Source organism: Astatotilapia calliptera, chromosome 15 (assembly GCF_964374335.1).
Source record: "Astatotilapia calliptera chromosome 15, fAstCal68.1, whole genome shotgun sequence".
Classification (NCBI taxonomy): domain Eukaryota; kingdom Metazoa; phylum Chordata; class Actinopteri; order Cichliformes; family Cichlidae; genus Astatotilapia; species Astatotilapia calliptera.
In genome coordinates, this window is record NC_137436.1 from 400606 (window position 1) to 424940 (window position 24335).

At 43.2% G+C, this 24335-nt stretch overlaps 1 protein-coding gene across 7 annotated transcripts in view; it reads right to left on the reverse strand.

The window, feature by feature from the left end:
- disp1 (dispatched homolog 1 (Drosophila)) overlaps positions 1–24335 on the reverse strand; it is a 120649-nt gene that overhangs the window by 67370 nt on the left and 28944 nt on the right. For 4 of the 7 annotated variants that reach the window (XM_026194471.2, XM_026194475.2, XM_026194473.2 and 1 more), the window contains one exon: positions 8033–8110. The exons of 1 other annotated variant lie outside the window; for it this stretch is intronic. The gene's annotated coding sequence lies outside the window, so the exon portion shown is untranslated. Of the gene's footprint in view, positions 1–8032; positions 8111–11943; positions 12709–24335 lie in introns of those variants that run through there. 2 more of the 7 variants (XM_080289779.1, XM_080289777.1) reach the window with 1 other exon arrangement.

Genomic DNA, 24335 nt, shown 5'->3' on the forward strand with positions numbered 1-24335 from the left:
TTTTATTATTTATTTTATTTTATTTTCAGTTGTTACAGACGGGACAGACATGAGTGAGGGATAGGAAAGGGAGAGAGAAAGAGGAAGGAAAATTTAAACAGAAGGGGAGAGGGACAGTGAGAGAGGGAAAAAAAATCTCCTGGATCACCTGTTGAGAGAGAAATAGAAAACAAGCAAAAAAAAAAAAAACCAAAGCAACATACTAAACACAACAGCATCGCATTAATCTAGCCGAGTGTAAACAGCAGTAAATACTAAATATTGAATGTTGTTGTGCAGCACGCAGGACAGACAGCGCACAATGTGCTTTGAAGTAGCAGCCAAGAAAGGTGTAGTTTAAGTCTACGAACAGTGAACACCCGTGTGCACACCTGTGTGGATCAGCGCGCTTGTATTCAAAAGGTTTCCCCATGTAATGGTCTGCAAGAGGATGTAGAGAGCCATAGCCCCGCCCCCCAGGGCATGAAGCAGGCATGGAGGAGATCCAGGCTCCAGACATCCAGAGGCCCCAGAGTGCGAGAGCCCAAGGAGGACCACTGGAGGGGCATCCGTGCCACCCTCATGGGAAGGGCTAAGGATCCCCAGACGAGGCGTCACCCAGTAGCCACCGAGCAGAAGCTAGAGGGGGCTGCACCGGCATGCCCGCCGACTCTGCCGGCAGCCAGCTGTGCCAGAGTGAACCGAGCCGCAGGCCCAGAGGCCGGAGGCCTGAGGGTCCCCCGCACCCCGGAGGAGGCCTGACCGAGCAACAGGCGCCAGGCCCGCCAAGTAGCCACCGGGAGTGAGCTGATTTTTGTTTCTAACAAAATGAGAGCCACATATGAGGACATTCGTTTAAAATTTCAATAGAACAGTAGCAGCATAATGTCCTCGTAAGTAGACATCAGGCCCTTGTAGAGCAAAAGTGAGTATTTCAGAATCAGAATCGTGTTTATTGGCCAGGTATATGCACAGACACATACAAGGAAGTTGGTTCCGGTAGATGGTGACTCTCAAGCACAGCAATGTAAATCACACACACACGTGTCTATATATACACACACATTACACATGCATACACATACATACACAAAGCTGTGTAAACCAACTATATATAACCAATCTAAACTTATATACATAGAATACAGGATGACAGAAATGAAATGAGGTGGAATGAATACTACAGGATGTACATAAGGTGCAGTTGCAGTCGGGCAGTGGAAGCAGTGTGACAATTTGGTCTAAATAACCCCAAATGTGATGTCCACATATGTGGACGCCAGGGGCCCGTTCTTCATACGTCGCTTACTACATCCAAGATCAAATGACACATCCAAGACCAAATCATCGCGCTAACCGTGAGCTCGCTAATCCGGTTCTCCGAACTCACCTGCTGTTGGCGATTAGTACAGCTGGATGAAGTAATGTGAGATCACTGGGTGGCTTAACAGGGGCTACGCATCGATAGTAGAAACATTGATCGGCAACCCTCTGATTGGTCGGCGAAAATGTCGAAGGAGCGCGCTCGGTATTTTTCGGCAGCAGAGCAAGAACTCTTGAGTGAGGGATTTCAGGAGTTTCAGAGTTTAATTAAAACGCAAGAGAACACTGCAAAGGCTGCAAAAGCAAGGAGAGAGGGCTGGCAGGAAGTTGCTGACAAATCAAACTCGTAAGTAATTCAATAATAACAATAATAATGGATTGGATTTATATAGCACTTTCCAAGGCACCCAAAGCGCTTTACAATGCCACTATTCATTCACTCTCACATTCACACACTGGTGGAGGCAGCTACGGTTGTAGCCACAGCTGCCCTGGGGCAGACTGACAGAAGCCAGGCTGCCATATCGCACCATCGGCCCCTCTGGCCAACACCAGTAGGCGGTAGGGTAGATTTATCATATCACACTATATTATCCAATATTATATTACATTATATTATAATATGTTATATTATATCCTCTTTCACATTAGAGCCACAACAGGACCCACTAGAACATGGGAACAAGTAAAAGTGAAATATAAGAATATTCTACAGAATGGTAATATTTATCACTTATATTGCTTTTAGTCTCTTGGAAAGAGACCCTGAAATAATCTGTTTGTTTATAACAGCAACCAAGAAAAGGGCAGAGCAACAAAAGACAGGTGGTGGTCCTGCACCCCCTCGTCAACAAGTTGGTTAAGTAAATAATACCCTCAAGGGAAAATCGATATCTCTCTATGAGCACACTGTCGCGCTGAGCTAAAGGATCCTGTCTGTCCCGCAATATACGCTGGATTCTGTAAACTCTCCTTATCAATCTTGCACCTTCCGCAATGGGCTGCTCGCGTATACGGACAGGACATGGCTGCGACAGACTTCCCAAATCCACCTTCGCTTTTATAGCCGTGGTCTCTCATCTTGATTACACGAAGTAATTTACAATTACTACTCTGAAATATGAATTACATCTGTAATAATCACATACATGTAATAGAATGATTAATAGTACATTTCCCTTTTTTAGGGAATGACCTGCATGTATCTGTGTGAAATCAATAAAAGGATCAAGTGCTGCATTATCTTTAGTTACATTGATGTTATTTATTTATGGTGAAACAGTGGTGGAATATTGCTGTTGCTTTCGTATAAATGAAGCGGACATACCTGCGTGGCCGCGATCTAATCCTGTTTACATAAAGTAAACCTGCTCCCGAGCAGGTTTACGCTTACGGCTCTGTTGCTATGACAGCAAGTCCCGGATGAGCTTCGGGGAACCGAACGATCCAGGATCACGCGAAATCGTCAACAATCAAATCCAGCTAACTTACTTAGCGCGGTACAAAGAACAGGCCCCAGGTCCTGGGAGGTTAAGTTGACATGCACCTCCCTAAAAAAACCAAAAAAAAAACCAAACTAACTACATGTTTCAGCACTGCAGCCAAAAGCTGATTGATCAATTCATTATTTCCTGTTCTGCATTTCTGGCTGTTGCTTCTATTACAATTTTCAGAAGCGAATAGAAGACAAAAGACCAACTTGAAGACAGGAAGTCCACTGCCGAAGGTGTAGAGCAACACAAGTCCACCATGCACAGGTACAATTACTAGCAATGGGGTCAGCCACTTGCACAGGCTCTACGTAATTCAAACTGAATCAAAGCTTTACTGATGGCATCAGAACCAATGATGGCTTTTTAATCTGCTGTCAGGGCTACGTCATGCTGGTGATGGACATTTTGCACTTTGCTGAATGAGCACCAGTTCATTAGGCAGTCTCTTATAAACAGCACCATCAGACACACTAGCCGTGTGTCTCGGTTTGCACAGCTCTTCCAATCTGTGTGTACGCCTAGTGTGTTCACAGCAATGTACAAAGCAGCTCAACACGGCAGCACAGCTAGCATTTTGGAGGTGTGACTACAGATCCATGTGGACAGGTAACACTGGTTAATATACTGGTAGAAGTACAAATGCTGTGTTTTACTGTGTTTGCAACACAGACTGAGTGTAAAAGAAAAATGTGCAAACTCAGAGATGCGTGCGTGCGAGAGATTTCCTGCGTATAAAAGGCTGCACTGCTCCCTGAGCTTAGACTTACATGTCAACATGAAGTCATACATTGGACAGTGAGTAAACAGATACAGTTGATCCTGTCTATACCGTTTTTCTCGGTGGGACTGGTCATACCCCACCACACAGAGATATGACCACAAATCATTGCAAATGTTTTGAAATAAAAAATTAAGCTTCATTTGCACATCAGCGCAGCCAGAAAGACATTTAAAAAATATCAAAAAATGAGAGACATGTTTTTTCCATGAATCCATCATAGGGGTGTATGGGGGCACTGTGAGCCACGGATAAACAGCTTGTACCTCACTCACTGACCCAGTTGTAGCGCGGTGAAGAACAAACATCCTCCCCTTCAACTAGAAGCTTGTCTGAACTCGCCATACAGAGGCGGGGGGAAATGAAGAGGTCCAGCAATAGCTGCGTCACAGAGCAGTTCTTCCCTCCGTGCACGTTTTCCTTATTAGACTGCTCGTGATTACAGGACACTGATGAAAGGCTCCCGACTTTTCCCATTCTGATTGTTGGTTAGTTAGAGGCTTTTAAATGGTTGCTGACATGACGTCATGCAGTAAAGCTGAAATTAGGACCTCATGAACAAAAAACACTGCACTTGAATTGGAAAAAAGCCCTGATTAAACACCAGCTTACAGTTTTGTTGTGGACGTTGTTATCATTACCTTCCAAAAAGCAGTTACAGACAGAAGAGCAGTTACTGATCCAACAGCACCCTTAGACAAGTCGAAGTGCCAAAAACAACCGCCCCCGGTGGCCACATGAGGCCGACTGCAAACACCGGTCAATCCTCCAACTCCCATGTTAAACACTAAACATGTTTATAGGCAGCTACAAATAACAGTGTGGTTTATATCACTAACTTCCCTCTTCATCAGCTTCTTCATCAGCTGTACACGGCTGATAAAACAACAGGAAAACAACTTGTAATATACAGAGACACATAAAGTCTGTAGAACTGTATCCATGGTTTAATATTAACACCTGTGAGAACAATCGTGTGGTTGTAATGTAATTAAATATATTGTTATAATATCCGTGTGTGCGTGTTATTCATTAATAATAAAGTTCTATTAACCATTCAAGAGTATATTTATCATAATAAAGTTATCGTGATGACATTTTTCCATCATTACCCAGCCTCAGTCTACCAGCGTGACTCCCTATCTCATTATTTCAATTCTGATTCACTCGGAAGCATTTTAATGGAACTACAGAACAAATATTACTAATTACTAATGTGCTTATTTGAACTGTTTTATTTTCAGTGTGAGGAAGTCTTGAGACAGCCCTTACTGCTCTACATTTTGGGTGCCATACCCTTTTCTCATTTTTAAAGTGATCCCGAGCAACAGTTCTGCAGGATTTTCTCTGGAAACCGGCAGCTTTTTCACTCACCCATGGTCCAGTCCAGACCGTTTTCAGAGGAATGTGGGGTTTTCTTTTTGTTGGTTTAGCCATTTAACACAGAGCTATGAATCACCCAGACATAAAAACTACATCTAACTCATGTCTAAACACAACACTGTAGATTCTTCAGTTTAATCTACGAAAGGTGGAAGGGAGGCTGCAACACACAGGTTTGTTGGAGCGATTAAAAGGAGGAAAGTCAGCACAGACTGAGAGCTCTACAGCCCTCTGTAAAACATGGTGGGGGCGTTTCGGTCAGAGGTGTTGGCAAGTTCAAAAACACTAATGTCATTATGAATGCATAAAAGTACCATCAGATTTTAACACTACAAATCATCTAGAAAGTATCTGATTGACCCATGGCTTCATTTTTTGATATACTGTAACAATGACCCCAAACACACTGCGTGCAGTAAGAGCACGCCTGGACAGAAAACAAGCACACAGTGCAGACCTCGACATTACTGAAGCAGAGCAGGATCGTCCTGACAGAGAACCGAACAAAAGCAGCCGAACAAAGACGAGCGTTGAATGTCCTGAAGAGGAGAAGACAGCTATTCCTGAAGATAACTTCCCACGTGAGAAGCAGAGTTCAGGCTGTGTTAAAGATGATTGTACCTAGGGGTGGGGGGGTGGGGGAAAAAATCGATACTGTGTAGTATCGTGATATTTTGTATCGATACAGGGACAGCAGAAATCGATATTTTGTTACAAAAAAAGGTTTTTGTGCTCTGACTTCAGAGCATGTTGATCCTTTTTCTGAGCAAGAACCCTGACATCCCTTCACTGTCCAAATGTGTTTACCGGTTTTTGGCAGCAATAAACATGACAGTTTACTTATTTTAATTTAAGACATGTTTTATTTTAATTACGTTTAAAACTTTTTTATTTAATGTAAAATTATATTTTGTTTTAATTTACTTTCAAATTCTTCAGTTGCTGAATGGGCTGCATAGTTTTCATAAATAGCTATAATTGTACCAGATGGTTGCATTCAGTTAAGCTGGACTAGACTGTAATACAAACCGTTCAGCTTGTCAACAATAAAACTGAAATGAGAGAAAGACTGAGTGCGAGACTTTGATATTAGATAAAATGAATATTGATAAAGTTTACCTTTATGGACAGAATCTGAATATCGCAAAATATTTTTAAAAATTGCAATAATATCGTATGGTGCATTAAGTATTGTGATAATATCGTATCGTGGGATGTATGGTGATTCCCACCTCTAATTGTACCAAATATTGACTTCCGAGCTCAGGTTTTTGCCTTATATGTATCTACATTCAATATAGTGCCACACCCGTTCCTGTCTTCTTAAGCTATAGTTTTGCACACATCTCTGTTTCACACCTCCATATTTTGTCTCCTTTTATATCTTCAGTTCTATTCCTGTTGTATATATTAATCAGCATCTGTGGGTGGACAGCAAAGAAAGGATTTCATTGCACAGAGAAATGCCCTTTTTCTCTTGTGACACATGACACTTTGGATCTTTGAATCTTAGTAAAACATGTTGAAGAAAAAACACAAACTGATGGATAAAACATATTACAGGTCATATACAAAGAGTTAGTGTATTACAAAAAGGGAAACAACTGTTAGTGCAATGGGTGAACGCAATATCACGATGGTCAGGGCATGTGCAATACTGGGGTTTGTGCAATATAATTGATGTGTTTCTGTTATTGTTATCTATACTGTCCTCTGTGTCCACTCTCCTTGTCATTGTTTGTTATAGTATAATGTGATCACTGTTTTTGTCCTTGTCACATGACCTGTAAATAGTGTCTCTGTATGTTTTTACTAACTTGTGTTTAACACCAACCTGCCAGAGGGTCTGCAGATGGAAATTAGCCCAAGGCTATAATCTGGCATATTTACATTTGTTAAAATGTTCATTAATATGTATTGCCCCTCTTTCTAAAAAATAAATAAATAAATAAATATGTGTGATGCACCCACACAGCTCAGTTCAGCCTGCCAGCCTTAGCTAATAGCTCTGCCTCTTGGCGGGAAATATCAAAATACAGACGATAATGAACATCACATTAGCCGAGTTAATAAAGCAACACGTGGCAAAGGGAGCACTGTGCAGACTGATCATCACATTCATTTTGGGTTTAAACTAGGGCTGCACGATTAATCGTTAGAAAATCGCGATCTCGATTCATACTTATGTGCGATCTCATTTCCAAATGACAACGATTCAAAAAAAAAAAAAAAAAAAAAAAAAAAAAAGACGACGACGTCCCGGCATTTTGATCCGGGACGTAATCTGCATGAAAACAAGCGCTCACTCTTCCTGCTCAACGAATGACGAGGACGGAGCCTTATACCACGTGATACAGAAGCTGCCGTGTGATGCTAAAATTAGCAGGAAAAAACAACGGAGAGCACGTCAGGGATGACGAGAAAGTGACAGGAGAAAATCCGTCCGGGTCAACCACCCAAACACCAATAACAGGAACCTTATATAGCGCTTCCCTGTACACGTCGAACTCCCGCAGGCACAAAGAAATTACGGAGGCTATCACTTATCACCTGACCAAAGATATGGCTCCATCAACACTGTGCAAAACGAGGGATTTAGGAAAATGATCAACACCCTAGACAAACGCTACACAGTGCCGTCCCGCAACTATTTTTCTATTGTTGCACTACCTGCTCTGTACACGCAGCGTCGAGCAACGGTGGAGACGGAATTTCAAGCAGTACAACATTTTGCGGCAACAACAAAACGTGAGACATTTGTTGTTTTATGTTTATTTATTGTTTTTATGTTCAGTCTCAACTGTTACGAAGTTGATGTGCAGTTAATAAGTGCAATAAATATTTATACTGGAAAAGAGAATCGTGAGAGAATCGTGATCTCAATTCTAAGCCAAAAAATCTTGATTCTCATTTTATGCAAAATCGTGCAGCCCTAGTTTAAACCACACTCAGTTACTGAATGAAGGAAATGTACAACAGGACGTCCCTCAGAACTAGTTTGATGTTAACTTTATGGTGTGCAGCTTTTCACAGTAAATACACAATCTACAGTTAAACGCAGAGCTACATGCCTTACCTGCAAGATGACAATGCACCGTGCTCTGCATTTGTTTATGCGGTCACACTCTCAAAGCCCCCAGAGACACCGGTCAATCTGTGGACACACAGACAAGATTGCTCTGAAACACAGTACAAAACAAAATGAAAAGAATCGGCTCCTTTGGAAAGAAACGACTCCACTGAGTTAAAGATCAGCAGCAAGTGTTATCCATCTATGCCTTAAATAGGAAAGACTGCTGGTGCCAATTTTCCTTGAAAATCACTGCTGGAAATAAGCTTGGAAAGGAATCCACGGAAGAAATTTTTTTTTTTTTTAAGTGTAAGACAATAAAAGAGAGTCTGGTAAAAAAAAATAATTAAAACACAGAGACCGAAATAGGCAAAATCTACAAGTCTGTTCCTTCCCCTCGACCTCGAAGCTGAGAGGTCACACCACTCGCGGGTCTGTTAATAAGGTCTGCAAAGGTCACTTTATTGTGAAGATTAGGCCCACTGACAGAAAAATGCAGCTTCATACTGCAGAGATTTTAGGTGATGATTTAACAGGTACAGAGAAGCTTAGACAAGAAGGCCGGCTAGCAGGAAGCAGGACAGGAAGGCATTATCCTGCCCCGTGACGCCGGTCCTGGGAGGTTAGCAGGTAGCCTAGAAACAAGGTCATGATATGACCTTGAGTATGTGCAAGGGCTCAGCAGAACAGAAGGCCATTCAAAGGCAGCATATGGTTCACATCAGCAGTTCCTAAGGTGTGTGTCGATAGAGAGAAGATGAAGACAGTGGTCGCCACAGAGGGGGTTAAATATGGACGGACGAGCTGACAGGGTTTGTTGCAGGTAGACAACTCTCCAGCAATCTCCGCCGTCTGTTCAATGTAGTATATACTGCTGAAGATAACATTATGCCAGAGATTGTGATATCCTTAGATGCCCACAAAGCCTTTGATCGAATAGAGTATTACTATCTATTTACGGCCCTCGAAAGATTCGGCTTTGGTCCAACATTTTGCTCATGGATTAAAATAATTTATTCGAGCCCCCAGGCTATGGTGAGAACGAATAATATCGTATCTGAACCCTTCTCTCTATTCCGGGGAACAAGACAGGGGTGCCCTTTGTCACCCCTGCTCTTTGATGTGGCAATTGAACCCCTTGCGATGATGGTAAATGGTAAATGGCCTGTATTTATATAGCGCTTTACTAGTCCCTAAGGACCCCAAAGCGCTTTACATATCCAGTCATCCACCCATTCACACACACATTCACACACTGGTGATGGCAGCTACATTGTAGCCACAGCCACCCTGGGGCGCACTGACAGAGGCGAGGCTGCCGGACACTGGCGCCACCGGGCCCTCTGACCACCACCAGTAGGCAACGGGTGAAGTGTCTTGCCCAAGGACACAACGACCGAGACTGTCCAAGCCGGGGCTCGAACCGGCAACCTTCCGATTACAAGGCGAACTCCCAACTCTTGAGCCACGATCGCTGAGACAGGCTGCTGAATTGGTAGGGATACAAAGGGGGACACAAAACCATAGGCTGTCCTTGTATGCTGACGATCTCCTCCTTTTTCTGTCAAACCCTGCCACTAGTATCCCGGTGGCCCTTGGTATTATCAAAGATTTTGGGAGGGTGTCGGGCTATAAAATTAATTTAGACAAAAGTGTTCTTTTCCCCATTAATAAACAGGCGAGGAAACTTTCTTTCCGGGCCTATCCCTTTGCAATACATAAGGATAGATTCGCATATTTAGGTGTTAATGTAACTAGTAAGTATAAAGATTATTAAATATGGACGGACGAGGAAGCTTTTAGTCCCTTTTGAGCAACGGGCTCGGGTTAGACGGACCCATTTATCCCAACATAACAGCTCAAAGTTTCTCCCCACACTCCAACACTGGAGGGGTAGCATTTACCCCCTCACACTGAGAGCAGTCTTTAAAAGAAAACTCTTTTCTACCTCAAAGCTTCGGAAAGGCCCAAAGACAATCAAAGCATCGATTCTTCTCAATAAAGAACATCCTTCCTGTTTTTGTCATTTAAATACAGATATGAAGACGCTTCACTGCAAATGTTAAAAATCAAAATCACGAGGTTCAGTTTGTAAAAATTCTGCCCTTTGTCATCACGCTGTTGCCTTTTCCCCTGTTGCTTACTGTGATCATGTGACAGCCTGTTGGTGTGGAAAGAGCTCAGACATGCAAGTATCTCACAGGCAATTCCCATCAACCCCAGGTCGCCGCTAGGCCTTCGCCAAGCATGCATACACCAATTAATCCGATGGCTCGAGTCACAGTCAACTTTCATTTCCAAAGAAGTCGCTCGAATCCAAGGGAGGGATCTCCCTCCCAGTTTCTCCAAAATATCAAGTGTAACGCGGTTAAAGGACCAGGGCGCCTGACTGCAGCTTCATAGACAATGAGCTATCAGAATTAGTTTAGACTATGGAGCCTGAGTGTGTGAATAAAACACAGGAAACCAAAGTAGAGCTCAAAAATATATATATTATGTTTGTTTTGAGAAATGTATAGACAGATGTACAAAAAATAAAAAAATATGCATATATATCACAAACAAAAATAATGTTGACAATACAAAACAGCTTATTAGGTTCCAAAAGGAGGTGGGATGAGGTGTGGTCCAGTATGAGATTTAGTTTAGTTCCATGGACCTGTGATAGGTCATGTGTCAACAGTTTAATTCAGTCCATAGGTTTACGATTCCTACCGCAACGTAGCGGTGGTCGGGTGGCTCGCCATCCCGCGCTGATCAGGGCTGATCGCGGGAGAAAAAAAAAAAAAAAAAAAACCTGACCTAGACAAGGTCAAAAACATAAATTATCATTCACAGAAGAAAATGAAACAGCATTCTACTGCTGTGACAAAATACATAAATCCATAAATAACCAAGACAAGTAATTAATGCCATGTTGCATACAACAATTAATAAACCATCATCTCTTATAATGAATGAATTTCATTCAAAATACTACTATAGAAAAACATTCTCATGGGTCCCATCAAAGTATATCAGCAATAAAGCTAATAAACATTATCCAAAGTTAATCACATATATTTACAAAACTCATTTAATCACAGGTGTTGCGCAACAGATTCAATAATCTCAGTGGAATTTAACTCAATGCAAAATCAGAGTCAGAGGGCGCTGCTCTTGCAGCGACCAGCAGGTTGTCTCTGTCTGTCAGTGTTTTAACTTATTTTATTTCATTTTTTTATTCCTTTATCTTATTTTTTTGCCTGAGGAAATCCTATAGCATCGGCTTGTGCTTTGTGGAACTTCTTTTAATGAAGATGGGTTTTTTATTTCGCATGGTTTTATTAGCGTCTTCAAGCAACTTAAAGAAGTCCAGATGCTTTTCTTTGCAAGCTCCTTTGACTACGATGATCTGGATGACTGAGAACCTTCACAGACATTTTGTACCTAGTGCTATTATCATGGTTAATAACACTAAACCATAAGGGTTGTTGCCATTGCACATTGCACTTTTTGATGAAAAATCTAGGTTGTTCTATCAGGCTTTTATTATATTATCTTGGTGAGTGTATGTGATGTGTTGGTTGTCTGTTTGCTTGTTTGTACGGACACACTGCAAATCAATTTCCCGTTAGGGACAATAAAGTTACCATTGACCAATCTCATAGGCCGTTTTGGCATTTCATCAGAAAAGTAACAAAAAACATCCAAAACGGACAAAACTACGAAAATCAAATCACTCGTTCAACTCTAGGTACGTTAAGTCAATATTCGGCCATAATGGAATAAACAAAAACAACAATATTCAATAAATAAAACTAGTAATTGCACTTACTGTCGCTAGCCTAGCATTAGCTTACCGGTGTTTTAGGATTTGCGATGGCGGCTCCGCATTTTCATTAATTGTGACAAAACAAAACAAACAAACAGCTCACCGTTGAGTCGATTGTGAGGTGGTGTAAAGATGAATGAATCGGCCGGGTTATTGCACGCTGTCAACTGGTCTGTAGTGTAAAATTTGTCGATATTTGACAAGTACGCCAACCACAGGGACAACAGCAGCCAGAGGAGCAGGGACATGCAGCTGATTGACCCGGAACTTATACAGGGTTCAGTCCCGCCACAATAAAGGGACTGGCGGAAGTGGGGTCAGAAGTTACCGTGGTTACACAAGGCAGAGGCACCCTTCCAATGCAGGGGTTCGTCAAAAAAACTGAGTCACAGCTTCACAGGAACTAAATGGGACAACTCCCAAAATTCCTACCTTTTCGCAATTGTGAAAATGTTCCCTTTGAACTGCTGAAGACACTGTGTTGATTCAGTGGCAGGATCCTTCCCCCTAAGTCGCTATTTGCTTTAGCGGCGATGACACAAGGGGAGGAATTTGAGCAATGTGTGAGCATCGTAGACTCCTTTCCTCTGAGTGAAAACCATCTCCAGACAGACAAGTCGGCACTCAAGACGTGCTCAAACTAGGACTGCTCACTAATTCTGGTCACCACCTAAAACTGAACTCAAAGCCCTTTATACATGCCTCATTCACACATTCATACAAGCACTTTGCTTCCTATCCAACATTCACACACCAATGAAGGCATCAGGAGCAATTCAGGATTCGATATCTCGCTAAATGTTACCCAAGGATGCTTTGGCAGGTACACTGCCCTCTCCCCTCCACTTTATTTAGAATATAAGACAAAAATAATCAGGCCCCATCTTATCTTAATGACCTTGTAGTACCATATCACCCTATTAGAGCACTTCGCTCTCGCTCTGCAGGCCTACTTGTTGTTCCTAGAGTATTTAAAAGTAGAATGGGAGGCAGAGCCTTCAGTTTTCAGGCCCCTCTTCTGTGGAACCAGCTTCCAGTTTGGATTCAGGAGACAGACACTATCTCTGCTTTCAAGATTAGGCTTCAAACTTTCCTTTTTGCTAAAGCATATAGTTAGGGCTGGACCAGGTGACCCTGAGTCCTCCCTTAGTTATGCTGCAATAGACGTAGGCTGCCGGGGATTCCCATGATGCATTGAGTTTTTCCTTTCCAGTCACCTTTCTCACTCACTATGTGTTAACAGACCTCTCTGCATTGAATCATATCTGTTATTAACCTCTGTCTCTCTTCCACAGCATGTCTTTATCCTGTCTTCCTTCTCTCACCCCAACCAATCACAGCAGGTCTGGCAACAGGGATTACTACACCATAGCCCGATCCAACCTGAAGAGAGGCATCAGAGAGGCAAAGGGGGACTATAGGAGGAGGATTGAGGACCATCTGAAGAGTAATACCAGCCGGCAGGTGTGGCAAGGCATCCAGCACCTAACCAACTATAAGATCAATCTCGGAGCTACGGACGGTGACCTGGAGCTGGCAGAGGAGCTGAATATCTTCTTCGCCCGCTTTGAGACCAGGGTACCGGAGGTATTGGAGCCACAGCAGCAACACGCCACCCATAGCAGCACCACCCTCACCCTGGAAGAGCACGAGGTGAGGCGCATGCTGCAGGCTGTTAACCCGAGGAAGGCGGCGGGTCCTGATGGTGTGCCAGGTCGAATATTGAGGGATTTTGCAGAACAGCTGGCTGGGATCTTCACCAGGATCTTCAACAAATCCCTCGCACAGGCGACTGTCCCACTCTGCCTGAAGTCCTCCACCATAGTCCCCTTGCCTAAGAAGCCCCACATCACCGGCCTGAATGACTACAGACCGGTGGCACTCACCCCAGTGGTAATGAAATGCTTTGAGAAGCTGGTCCGCAGACACATCACAGCAGCCCTGCCCCGCAGCCTGGATCCACACCAGTTTGCCTACAGAGCAAACCGATCCACAGAAGACGCTGTAGCCACAGCACTCCATGCTGCATTAACTCACCTGGAAGAGCATGGTAGCTATGTGCGGATGCTCTTCGTGGATTACTGCTCAGCTTTTAACACCATCCTTCCACACAAACTGGTGGCCAAGCTACAAGACCTGGGGCTTCCATACAGCACCTGCATGTGGATCAACAGCTTCCTCTCGGGCCGTAGACAGAGAGTCAGAGTTGGCCATCACACATCCTCAGCCCTGAGTCTCAGCACTGGCTCACCCCAGGGCTGTGTGCTCAGTCCACTGCTCTACTCTCTCTACACACACGACTGCACTCCTCGCCACCACAGCAACATCTTTGTGAAATTTGCAGATGACACCACAGTGGTGGGGCTCATTTCCAAGGGAGACGAGTCTACGTACAGAGACGAGGTGGAGCAGCTGACGTCATGGTGTAAGGCCAATAACCTCCTCCTCAACACTTCAAAAACCAAAGAACTCATAATAGACTTCAGAAGGAAAAAGGCAGAGATCCAACCACTATTCATAAATGGGGACTGTGTAGAAAGGGTGGCAAGCTTCCGCTTCCTGGGAGTCAATATAGAGGAGAACCTTTCCTGGAGTGTGAACACCTCCGAGCTGCTGAAAAAGGCCCAACAGAGACTGTACTTCCTGAGAATTCTCAGGAGGAATAACATCACACAGAGACTGCTGGTGTCCTTCTACAGAGCCACCATTGAGAGTGTTCTAACTTACTGCATATGTATTTGGTACACTAGCTGCACAGGGGCTCAGAGGAAAGCACTCCAAGGGATCATTAACACCGCCCAAAAGATCACTGGCTGCCCTCTCCCCACACTGGAAGTTCTACACAATGCCCACTGTTTTAAAAAGGCCCAAAACATCATAAAAGACACCTCACATCCTGGCCACTCCCTGTTCGAACTGTTGCCCTCAGGCAGACGGTACAGGGCAATCAGAGCAAGGACTAATAGACTCAAACACAGCTGTTATCCAACTGCAATAACACATCTGAATACTACAAAAAAATGTCCATCACGCCACTCTTGTGTTAATCTATGCACGGTCTGAAGCATGTGTGTGGGAATGTATGTGAATGTTTTACTGTTACATCTTATTAGTATTTTAAGTATTCTATCTATTTTATTTATTGAATTTTATTGTTTTATTTATATTTTGATATTGCTAGGGATGATGCAATGATCGGGGACCATTCTTCATTTCGTTGTTCTCGTGACAATGACAATAAAGTTTCTGATAAAGTCTGATAAAGATGGCCCCGCCCCTCCCTGAGCCTGGTTCTGTTGGAGGTTTCTTCCTGTTAAAAGGGAGTTTTTCCTTCCCACTGTCGCCAAAGTGCTTGCTCATAGGGGTCGCATGGTTGCTGGGTTTTTCCTCTGTATCTATTATTGTAAGGTCTACTGTACAATATAAAGCGCCTTGAGGCGGCTGTTGTTGTGATTTGGTGCTATATAAATAAAATTTAATTGAAAATTAATTATTTCACATTGATCAGCTTTAAAGAAAGGGATAGATCCACACTCACAGGCTGCTTTCTAACCATTTAGTCATAATTTTTATTCACAATCACTTTGGGCCCAAAAAGGATGAATGCTGATCTTCGTGAGCGGTGCTTAACCACAGGCTACAAGTTGGACTGAACTTGTTCTGGAGGAACTCGTCTAGAGTACACCTGGCTCTTTCTTTACACAGATGATGTAAATGAGTAAGAGGATTCCAGCAAGCTTACTGGGTTATTTGGCACAAATGAAGGTTTTAAGTTTTAAGTTGTCCCGTCAGTGTGCTGCTTTCAAGCATAAAATGAAGAGCATGAAATGCTCGAGTACACTCTCTTCTCTGTGCGATGGGACAGACTCAAACCCGAGCAGCCTTTCTGAAAATGTCGCCTTCTCACAATAAGGATCAATGCAACAATTGGCACTTTGCAATTTTCACTCAGTCTCTCTTTCTCTTTGGCTGATGTTTTCCACGGGCAGGTCAATAAGTAGACTTTGCAGGGACACTCTGTTTCACAACTACTCCAAAGTCAAGGAAGAGAGAAGCGCGGCAGGCTGTGCAAGCAGATTAGTAATTTCTGCAGCTTATGGATGCCAGCCAAGAAGCATCTAGCCTCTCTCCACTTGTGCCTTTTTTCAGCTGTTCGATCCATGCCTCATATGGAAATTACTTCTGAAAGTCACACAGGGCACCACACGGGACCAGGAATCTTTTAAATGGCAACAACATTAAAAGAAGAAGAAATGATTAAGTCTGAATCAAATGACATGCGGATATCAACATGGGAGATCTCCAGCGATGAAAGCAGCGGTGGAGAGCGAGACAGGAAAGGGAAGAGCGAGACCAAAACAGGCTATGGTGATGAAACACGTTCAGTGAACACAGGATGGGGGGGGGGGGGGGGGGGTTAGTCTGAACCAACGAGTTCTGGAACAAATTCAGCCTTTAGTTTTAATCCCATCACCAAGTTTAAAAGCCAACCTTTACACGCTCTGAATACTTTGACCAGCGTGCTAGGGGTAAGAGCCACAGATGAATACCCACCTGTATTGTATTGCAAAGTACAACAACAATAAAGCCCTTCTGATTCCGATTCTGACATGTACAGGCAAGCACGTACTCACCCACAGACACACCTGCCACCACACTGTGGGTGGAACATTTATTCTAACACAGATAAACAGCAAGCTGGGATTCAGAGATCACAAAAGTGCCATTTCTATCAAAAGCGTGTGCTCGAGGAGAGACAAAGAAACAGATTCCTTTTAACTGGGTAAAAGTTACCCAGTTCATACCTTTGTTTTCATACTGCACAACTTTCATGACATTTTCTGAACTTTTCATTTATGCATAAGGTGCCAGATTACGGTATCAGTGAGAGGGAACGGTCACGCTCAGCTCGCCGTATACACCGATCAGGTATAACATTTTGAGCACTGATAGGTCACATAAATAACACTAGTTATCTCTTCATCATGGCACCTGTTAGTGGGTGGGATATATTTGAGACCAAGTCAATATTTTTGTCCTCAAAGTTGACGTGTTGGGTTAGGTTTAGGTGTTGGAAGCAGGAAAAATGGGGAAACATGAGGGTTTAAGTGACTTTGACAGGCAGACGAGCTTTAAATGGGTAACATGCGGTATGTTTTTTAAGGGTAACCTTATCTTTTAACCTCTGGCAGTTCACCACTTTTACCTTTGTACCCTTTTAAGCTATTCATTTGTCTGAATGACTTGAATTGCAATAAATAACTGGAAAAATTGGGGTGTGGTAAATCTTTTGACCACTAGTGTGTATTATTATACGGACTTTGCCTCTTTGGATTTTTAGTTCTTTCAAATGTGACAGAACGAGACTGCAGATAAAAGTGGCAGAAATGAGTTTTCTCTGAATGGCGGATGGGCTCTCCAGCACAGGGCGAGGAGTTCAGCCATTCAACAGAGGCTTCACATTGAACGGAGCCAGCTGAGGCAGTAGCCTCCTGGGTAAAGGTGTTCAGGAAGAGGCCTGCGAGTAGACCCAGGACCCACTGGAGACATCATCTCTCTCGACTGTCCTTTTAACGCCTCAGTGTTTCCTGGATAAGCTGAAACTTTCAAACAATGTGCATCATGTGCGAGGGGCCGATGGCGCGATATGGCAGCCTCGCTTCTGTCAGTCTGCCCCAGGGCAGCTGTGGCTACAACCGTAGCTGCCTCCACCAGTGTATGAATGTGAGAGTGAATGAATAGTGGCATTGTAAAGTGATTTGGGTGCCTTGAAAAGCGCTATATAAATCCAATCCATTATTATTATTATTATCATTCATAATGCACCACACTTTTCAGCTGCAATCTATTTGTTTTTCAAATGTTAATTTGTGATATTTTAATAATACATGAACATATTTTTGATATTTCCTGCCATGTTTCCATATTTTTAACATCAGTTTTCTTCGTGAATATAGTGGAGTCCATGCCTCGACGTGAGGAGACCAACATAACATGACACAGGTGGCCATAATGTTATGACTGATTGGTGTATCAATGCCCACAGACTCCTGTGTTAAGATGGATAACTTCTGACACGATACAAAAAAAATAGCTTTGCCTCTATGTAGAGCTGGGCGATAGAACGATAACGATATGTATCGCGATATAACTTTTACTCGATAGAAAAATTTAACTATCGCGATAGACCTCGCCGCTCTTGTCCTCTTGAAAAAAAAAAAAAAAAAAAAAAAAGAACAGCCAATCCAAATTAAGTAGCGCAGAGCCGAACCAATCACAGCCGCAGCGTCACGTCGCGTGACTTGTTACGTACAGCACAAGTGCCAAGCCGCACGTGTGTTTGTTTGGGAAGCAGCCAGCCACCGTACCGCCCGGGTAATGGAGGAAATGAGTGTGCCGACTAGAAAAATCAACCGAGCGTGACCGAAGAGAAAACAGATGATGGTTCCAATGCCGGAGAGATTGTCGAACGGAAGAGCCATAGAAGTTCCGTAGTGTGAAGGTATTTCGGCTATTTCAAGTCTGACAAAAAACAGAGTAGCGTGCACTGGAAATTGTGCCAAAAGCAAGTCTGGAAATACAATAAACTGGTGCATGCGCTACGTACACACGTACCCGGGTATTTTTGAAAACGCAGATTTTTCTATGCGTTTGCACCTTTCGTCCACACGTAAACGGCGTTTTTGGTCACTGAAAACGAAGATTTTTGAAAACTCCGTTTTTGCATTTACGTGTGGACCAGAAAAACTGAGAAAACGCAGCGTCAAAGGTGTGCGCATTTTTTGACGTCACACTGTGCGCCACGTTATTGTTTCGGTGAAATGAATTTCTACAATACTGTTAATTCTACTCTCTGCAGTGTTTAAATGCTTACATATACACACAGTTACTGTCCCTCCACACATACGACTCGGTTCTGCTTCTATGCCCCAGCTTTGTTTACTTTTTCCCACCGAGGCTTCTAGACTTCTGATTGGCCAGTATTTCGGCACGGTTAGGAATCTAGCGCCACCTGCTGCTTTGGCATGTTCATAGCAGCGTTTTCCTTCATTTCTCCCTTTATGTGTGGACGGGATTATTTTTTAAAACGAAAATGGAAAATCTCCGTTTTCAAAAATACCCGTGTACGTGTGGACGTAGCCTCAGTCTCTGACTGGAAGCGCTAATTCGTCATTCGGCTTTTGTCAGACTAAAGTAACTGTTAAAACTGTTTGAAAAGCTCAGCTATACAACAAGGAGAGATTGAGAATTTCCTTTTAGTTCTCAGTTTATTTGATATTGACAAAAGTTAGTCAGTTTTGTCTGTTCTTCTGTAAAACAAACTAAGATTTATTTTTAGAATTAATATTTTGTTTCTAAGTGGAATTGACAATTTAGTCTGTTTTGTTTGTTCTATTTTGAAACTTAAACGCTTTAGCGGCTGCCTTTTGTGTAGTTTGCAATATTTGCCTTTATTTATCTGAAAAAGTCTCGTGTTCCTTAAGTACATCTACCCTGTTGAACTTATTATGGGAAATAAATATTTAAATAAAAACAAGCTGCTGATTATTTCACATTTTACTTGTGAGCAACGGCACATTTAAATCTTACAAATATAGTTATTTGGCTTATATCGTGATAGATATCGTTATCGCCTGAAATGAAAAAAACATATCGTGATATGAAAAAATCTTATATCGCCCAGCTCTACCTCTATGGATGGTTTACGGTCCATCACAGATGAGAGGGGTAAATTCTTATAGCTGGATGCTGTACTGAGGGATTCTGTGAGACCTCGTCCACTTCTCTGAGTCATTACAATGAACATCTTCTCCGATGTTTGTGCTCTCCGTGCCTTTTAGAATTAGAAGTAATGAGTTGATATGTCTCCGCCACAGAAAGTAGAGCTGCTGTCAGCTGTCAGGGTTAAAGCCCGTATCAAACTACGCTAACGGTTTCTGCATAAACACAGCTTTTACTTATCTCCATCACGTGACACAAACCACCAAGGACGAGTGCAGCTGAAGACTTTCCTTCATGCTTAAACTTGTCGAACAGGTGCTCCAATAAAAGGACCCTTGTTGGCTTTACATCAGTTTTGCATCACGATTACAGTAACAAGCGCCGATGCCGTGAACGCCAGGAAAACATCTGAGTTCACCATCTCTGTATCAGCCCCGTCTCGCAGCTGCTCGCTGTGTGTAAGAACGGTTCGAGCTTCATGTTAGACTGGCCTGTAGCATCTTCATGTTTACAGGAAAAAACCCATAAAAACAGAGCTGGCTCATGAAAACAGGAAGAACAAGTATATTTTAGCATTTCTGATGTACTGTATAGGTGCAGTCCTTACTGGGTTAACTGGGACATCGTCACTGACTTGAAAGCCCCAGCAACTCACCAAATAACTGTCCTGACATACTTCTTATTGGCCCCACGAAACCCAGCTTATCTTATGGTTTATTGTTATCATATTGGTGCCGGCTGAAATGGCTTTGGTTGGTCAGAACACTTTTTCTATGAGGATAATGAAGCCAACAGTGTTGTGCCTGAAAGTGCTGATATACCCGCGGGCAGCAGCATGCTCTCAACAGTCAGGCAGACAGAAACAGCCCTCTGATGTCACATGAGTAAAGGAGATGTGCTTCTTGTTTATATGTTTCTGCAGTGAAATGATGGATGGGTGAAAGAACAGGCCGGAGAATGCGACGTTGCAGCCGTGCAGCTGTTCCTGTGTGCCTTCGCACTATTACTGTTTGTGTTCCCAGGATGGATGAACAATGCGCTTCCAGGTCAGTCTCTAACTTGCCCTCTCATTACCGAAGGTCATCCTGTTGGAAACACAGCTCTGACCTGTCATGGCAAAGGTTACTCTCGGAAAATGGGGACTGGGGGAAAAATGGGGGGAGGGTAAAAGTGAAGGCAGGAGAAGGGAAGCGGAGAAAGAATTTGCTCACCTTGACTTCTTGGGAGCGGTTCATCCAAGTTTTATCTGGATTTATTTGGCATTTCTTGAGGCCAACAACAACAATGTGATTTCAATTCTCCCAAAAAGCCCCTTTTAAGATCTTCTTCTGTTACAGCCCCCGCCCCCCCCCCCCCGTATCAAGGCTTCTCAGTGCTCGGCATTTGGCACAGGCTGGGGGTGAATGCCTATAGATGGCATTGCTCTTAGATCCCAGCGAGCTCATTAGCTCTGACCCGCTGTTGTGCTCACTCAAACCAGACCGACGACGTGATCGGGGGGAAATTCAATGGGGGGGGGGGGCGCATTGGAGCCTAAAAACACTTCCTGTAGTTAAGCCTGGAAGCAAAACAGAGCAGCTCCACAGATGATGTTGAGAAAACAAGTGATACCAAAGAGTGCTGAGATGCTGTCAGTGCAATGTAATCGAGACTTACGATTATGTACAGGAGACATGAACACGGTGGGGCGGGCTGTTTGCTGGAGGGTTTCAACATCTGGATCTTGTATTACACGCCTCTGCAGTTTTGTTTTTTTGACAGCCTTCCTCTCAGCTAAGCAACGACCCTGCTCCCCGTCCATCCACAGGGCTCATCCTCTAATTTTTATCCTTCTCCTTCAGGCCCATGTGAAAAATCCCAATTATCAGAAACATGAGAAGTACAAACGGTTGGACGTGAACTTGGAATATGCTTTAAAAAGAAGGGGAAAAAGCCGCCCTTAACAAGGGCCTTGCCGAAATGTGATTGAATGCGTCAGCAGGTCGTAAAAGGCCCCCTCAAGATCGATGTAATTATGAAAGCTTTATGTGGAGGACTTTCCAGACACGGGAATGACCAGCAACAGGATGAGGAGGAGGGTGCTGCCAGCATTATGTTCCACCAACAGAGCCCCAGTAAGTGAAGAACAAGCAGCTGCCTACCATCAGCAGCTGGAATAGAAGGGGAGGGGGAGGAAAGACGGCATGAAGAAAAGAGGCTTGTAACACCTGCAGCAGGGTGCCACCAAATTTCCCTAGGTTTGTCCGGCCTCTCCGCGATGCACTCTATAAATCCCTGTGATTAGCTACTGTAGCCGGGCTAAGGGCCACTTAAATCAACCCCACAGGGGAAGTTGTAGTGACCTCCCACCTTTGTGATTTAGGCCTAAGTGATTATTAGAAAAACAAAGCCAGCACTGATTCTGTAACCGGAGAGGATGGGAGGAGGAAGGGTGTGATGGAGGTGTATGGGAAGAAGAAGTGCGCGTGATAGTGCGCTACAATAATAAGCAATTATTTGACAGATTCAGGAGAATCGGGAGAAATAACTGCTTGTTATTAAGCTATTAAGCAATGCTGAACCTACAGTCGATTATGCTCCAGCTTTCTGGGAAGGCCAAACAGCAAAACACGACACAGATGTGAATACAGGAGCTAAGCCAGCCAGTTTATGTAGGTAGTGTGGAAAGTGATATAGTTTGTGGAGTCCAAATACTAAATCAGCACATTATCAAGTTTTAAATTGGGTGTAAATCACACTCAACACGTTGGTGTCACAGAATTCCACAACATTAACCTGAAGCGGTTAACAAACGAGAACGTGCTCGACCCAAACAGCATCGAGTCCAGAAATCACAGTTAGGCCACCGAGTGAAGCAGCAAGTCTGCAGAGGTCTGTAAACCTGCTGGGATGGCACAGCTCAGGCAGGATCACTGCTGCTGACAGCTGACAGAGGCCAGACACAAGTGCACCCAAATGGGACAGAGAGTAAACTGCATTTCTGCACAGTAAAAACAAAACAACATGACCAACAGACGCCTGTGAAGAATATTTTGCAATAATTCCTAGATCTGGTGATACCGGTGTAATGTTGGGCAACGATAAGAAAATGAAATATGGCGATAGAATATGGGTAAAATGCGCATGCACAGTGCCTTTGTTTTTGTACGCACATGGCATTTTTCGGAGAACGAGAAGAGCGAAAGCAGATCGTTGAATGAAACAGATGAACCTGAACTGGTTTGTAAAAATGCTGCAGCTTCACTGGTGTGGAACTGGTTTAGCTTTCGTCCGTCAGATACACAACAAAGCACTATTTTTGGTAGCGCATGCTAGCGGGCCGTCGTTATTACCGTGTTGTTTGGAAAATACGGCGCACTTAAAATCATCCTTTGATTTTCCTGAAAGTCGACAGAGCCCCTTATAATCCCGTGTGCCTTATGTATGAACTCTGGTTGTGTTTACTGACCTCGAAACAATTTTATGTGCACGGCGCTCGAAAATCTGTCAAATGTTTCAGTACGACTTTGCTAAGCTACGAAGCCGCACTGCTTGATGGATTGTCGGAGCATTACGGCTATTGTAGGCGGAGCCTCGCAGAGTGATACGTACTGTGCTTCAACATAATGTTACCGTATTGTGTGTGTATAACCTCTTTTTAAGTTTTGTGGATGTTATACATGGTTATGCTGAGGACATGTCGGCCAGTTTCCACTGGAAATGCCTTTTGGTTAAACTGTCAGCGAGGAATTTGCATTTGCACTGTTACATTTTATATAACTTTAATGCAAAAAACAGCTGCTTGTTTAAGTGAAAATACATTGTTGGGTTTTTTTCCACGAATAAAGTTGAGGAGTTGTAAAGTATTTTGTCTCGTGTCAATTATATCGTCAGTTATATCGTTATCGCAAATTTTCGAATGTATATCGTGATAAATATTTTTGGTCATATCGCCCTGCTCTAGATCTGTGTATATATGAGGAGACAGAGATATGGCAGAACAGTCTGTGCAACACGTCACTGTGTCTTCATCACAGTTTTATAAAGTGGGAGTTTTAGTGCATCCAGGCAACACGGAAAGCAAAGCAGATCACTTTTTGGCCATTTGGGTGCATGGCTCCTATAAGGGTCTTTTACAAAATGCATTTAAGGTCTCGAGAAATAGCACATCTATCATATTTATTGTCAATCAGTGGCAATATGACAGCAAATGCAGGCGTAACTAGAAGGAAACTCAAAGTGCCGACACTGCCAAGGCCGATGCGTACTCAGCAGTTTTAGAGAAAGTAATCCAGATGCATCCAAATTTGATGGGCCCTTCCTGTCCACGTGCTGCACCACTTCATTAATAAAATTCTGAGTGGTAGTTTTCCAAAAACACACAAAACAGCACTAACTAAGCAGAAAAAGGACAACACCAGATATTGCTCACAGAATATGAAGCGGTTCAGTAACAAGTGGAAAAGATGCTTCTGTGAAAATTCAACTCCAGAGCAGTACAGCAGCAGAGCAAGATTCAAGGTTAACAATATACACAGTATACAGCGTACCGAAATGTGTTGTTTTTGAGTCCTTCGGTGAGTAAATTAAAGCTAGTCAAACTAAAGCTGAGACAATAGAGTAACAGAGTGATAAAATGGTCAGATTTAATACTGAAAAGAATATCATTCATTATATTTTTGGACTATCTAAAGTTGCAATCTTTTTGCTTTTATTACATTAGAAACAAAGTATCTTTAGGTTTCAGATTCTGAAACATTACACCAGTTTTCTGACATTCAGCAAAAATGAATG